This window comes from Manis javanica, chromosome 5 (assembly GCF_040802235.1).
Source record: "Manis javanica isolate MJ-LG chromosome 5, MJ_LKY, whole genome shotgun sequence".
Classification (NCBI taxonomy): domain Eukaryota; kingdom Metazoa; phylum Chordata; class Mammalia; order Pholidota; family Manidae; genus Manis; species Manis javanica.
The window spans coordinates 19,212,599-19,216,640 of record NC_133160.1 but is presented as its reverse complement, the minus strand read 5'-3'; positions in this window follow the sequence as shown (position 1 = coordinate 19,216,640).

Genomic DNA, 4,042 nt, shown 5'->3' with positions numbered 1-4,042 from the left:
GAGACTCTTCCATAATTTAGCAACTGGGTATTCGCTCGTGGTCTCTCCGTCTGCACACTCTCCCGTTCTCCTGAGCTGGGCCCTGAGTAGGTAGGGGAGGGGTGCACGTGGAATCACGCTGTGGAGTATGAGGGTCAAGGAGTAAGGAACTCAAATTGCTCAAGAGGCCTGGTCTCACCCTCAGCCCCCGAGACGTAATCTCTAAGCCCTTGGGAAGTCCTGCCTGAAGAGAGTCTTTTTCTCTCTGGGGGCATTGGGTCACACCAGACATTCCAACAGTGTGACCTAAGCTGGGGACTTCTGGTCACATGGAGCCATCTGTACCTCCACAGGGGCTGGAGACTGTGGTCACCCATGTGGATGGAAAGCCAGGCCTGCAGATGGAGCCCCAGCAGAGACTTTGGACACCCAGGCTTGGGTGGGCTTCCCTGGTCACCCACACGCACTGTATATTGTCACACACTGATGCCAGGGAAAATGAGGCCATCACAGACCCGTAGGGACAGGTCAGCCGGAAGCTCTGAGTTGCAACTTTCCTAGACTCTGCCCCAAGCACCTCTTCCCTTGCCTGGTTTCAGGCAGTGTCCTTTCCCTTTAACAAGCTGTAATCATGAGTGCACGGCTTTCTGTGAGTGCTGTGAGTCCTTCTAGCAAATTATGGAACTTACGGTGCTCTTGGGAACCCTCCAACTTGCAATCGGCGTCAGAAGTGAGGGTGGTCTTGTGGCCTCTCTGCCTCTAACCGCACAGGGGCTTCTGTCCTCCCACTCCTTTGGTCATCACACTGCTGGCTTCAGACACCAGTGTGAAGCTGATGACACTTGATATCTGCTCTCTGTGGCCTGGCTGGGCCTGGAGGGTCCCCACCTCCTGCCACCTGCTGACTCATCCTCAGCTCTGCTCTTGTCAGCACTACAAACCCTGTGTTGGCCAGGCTTCCTAATTGCCAACTCCAGAATCCACGCTGGTTAGTATGAGGGTCGCCCCCTCGTGTCTGCATAAATCCATTATAAAGCGGGAGTCGCCATCCCGTGTATGGTCTCGGGTTAGTGGTCCCGAGTGAGGAAGTCCGGGCTGGTAGTCCCGGCCCCCAGGTTAGCGACCCTGGGTGAAGCCCAGGTAACCAATCCTGGCCCTAGGGTCCGAGTGACTCGGCCTTAGGAAGGCAAATCCGATCGGCAGAAAACTGGCGCCCGAGGAGGAAAAGATCGAGCTCGTCACCCTGCGGCAGTCCGAGTGGACGCCCTTCAGGAGAATTACGAGAGTTTTTGAAGACCCTGAAAGTGGTGAGTGTGGTGCGCACCAGAGTGAGAGAAGGACCGGTCCGAACGAGTGCGATCAGATGTGGTGTGTGTGTGCTTGGTGTTATCATTGACTGTTTTACTGTGTTTTGGTTTCAGTTTATATTTTTTTGCGCTTCTCATTTTAAGTTTCCTTGTTCTAAGGTTCTCCTGCTCTCTCCGTTCCTCCTTTCTGCCACTACATCATTCCCCGCGGGCACGGGTCGGGCAATTAAGAGCCATTAGGGCGCCCGCCGCTAGAAGACTCCCGTGACAGGATAAGGGGGTCACAGCCGCGAATCCCAGATAAATTCGCGTCCCCCGTGGAAGAAAAACTGTGCAACGACAGGCACTCGTTCACAAGCACATACAACAGTCATTTTGTTTGAAGTGGCATCTTCATCCTTCGCCTTTGTCTCCCTCATATTCTTTTTCCTTCTTTCTCACCATGAGACAGACTCAGACGACCCCCTAAGTGTGTAAATGAATATATCTTTCTACCTCCGGATGGTATTAATGAAATTGATTTAAAGACAAGCGCTTGTGAAAATTGGGTATTCTAAAACTTCCAGAAAACCTGATAAAAAGTGTTAAGCATTAATGCTAATTTGAGTTTGCCTGAGGCGGGCATGTCCTTGTAGTTATCAGCTGCCTAAATTTACCTGAGGTCATTTAAGTCATGTTATCTGCTAAATCTTTTAAAAATAAAATGCTTAAAAGCTTGGCTTTGTCTAATATTCAGTAAAGGTCTTGTAAGTAATCTAGAATAGTTGTTACGAATGAGTGAACTAAATGACTGAAGCAAGTGAACCTCTTTTTAATTGTGTGTTACAGTGTGTATACCTACCTACTGCCTGAGAATCTTTGTAGAAACCTAAAACCTTAAAGTTTTGCTAAGTTAAGAAGATATACTCTATGAGAGATTGTGCTGTAAAGCTCATGGTTACAGAAATTATAAAATGTGTTCATAAATTTGTCAATCTAAAGAATGTTAGTTTAACAGTTTACAATGGCCTGCTTCTCGGTGTTCACTGGAAATTAAAGTTTCTAATGGTTTTAAGTTTTAATTAAAACTATTTAAAGTAATAAAACATTTCTCTATGCTAAAAAATGTATGTTTTAATAAGAAAAAGTATAAAGAATGAAAAGTCTTCTGCATGCTAAAGAATGTGTTTTGTGATAAAGAAAGTAACTTTGTTCTAAAGTACAGCTATTTGTTTAAAGAGAGAAAACAGCGTGGTGCCTTTTGTTGTAGAAGACCCGCTCAGCATGTTGCTTTGGGGGGGAGGGTCAGGATGTTTAGAGATTAAGTGAGATAAACCCAGTCAAGCCGCAGGCAAGCCCAGGCTAATTCTCACCGGCTTATGTGCTTGGGACCATAGGGCAAATGAAGAATAAATTACTATATTCTTACAGATATAGTCGTGCCTAGTGAAATTAAAGCAAGTGAGTCTTGACATCAAGTGCACAGCAAAATTAGAATCTTGTTTCTAGTTAAACAGTTTTCTTTAACTGTTAGTCTGCTCTTAATGTTGAAAGATCAAAGCAGTTTCTCATGCTTAAAGTCTCAGTGAGTTGCCAGAATATTAAAAAAAAAAAAAAAAAATGAAATCGTAATATTAAAAAGACGAAAAGCTAAAGTTTGTTAACAACTGTATAAGCTTTATTTGCCTTTGAAATATTTTGTTATTGAAAACGATTGCATGGCCTGAGAAATTGAATTATTCCATATATTTTTATAAGTGGAAAAATCTCTAACCAACAAATGATTAAAGTTGTTACTGATTATTTGTTTTCTTAATTTATCCACCTAAGCAGAATGGTAACAAAGCTTTTTTCAGCTGATTAAATGCACTTAGTTAACAAACCAAAATTTATTCTTAAAAATTAAACTAGAATCTAGACAAGATTATGTTTCTCCCAGAAAAACAAGTTTCACTGTAAAAGTTTAAATGGACAAACGTGTGACCACTTTTGAGAAAGGTTGTAATAGATTTTTTTGACAACCACCAGGTCTTCTTGTTTAATTTATATGCTGTATGTTTTAAAAAAAAAAAAAAAATGGGGGATGAAAGGAAAGGAGCGACACATAGCAGCAATTAACCGGAGAGTTCCGCTTTATTAGGGAAAAGTGCTAGGTTATATAGGAAGGGGCATGAATTGATTGAGGTGTCACTTCTACGGAGCTGGTGGCTGTTGGCTAGGTGCTGGGATTGGGAGGGGAGCGAGAGGTGATTGGGCTTCAGGTGGCGCCGGCGGAAACCAAGGACCCCGAAGAGAAGCCGGAAGTTTGCCATCTTACTAGTAGTAGTCCTTCAGAGGACTCTTCATATTTTTTAATGCAAATGATCTTAGAGCTTTTAATAGAATTTGCATAGCAGCTTATATCTACTATTAAAGAGTAAAACATTCTTGAAGCTTTCAGAGAAGACCTGTAGACTTAAGCACTTTCTCTGCTTTTTTTGTATCTAGTCTTGGACACTTATGCTAAGTTCAAAAAAAAAGTGCTTTTACCTCTAGTTAACTCTGATATTTTCCAGAGGGCCCCTGGAACATGTCAGAAGAATTTTTTTCTCATTAGAGAAAGTATTTGACTAATTTGGCTTATTTATCTGATATATATTTATTTATTTACCAGGAAAGCACTGTCAAAGAGAATGATGCTAAACTTTGTTACTAAATGTTTTGTATTACAGAAATAACAGAATTTCCTTATGTCAACTGTCTTACAGTAAGCTCTCATCAGATCTTTAACCATTGTC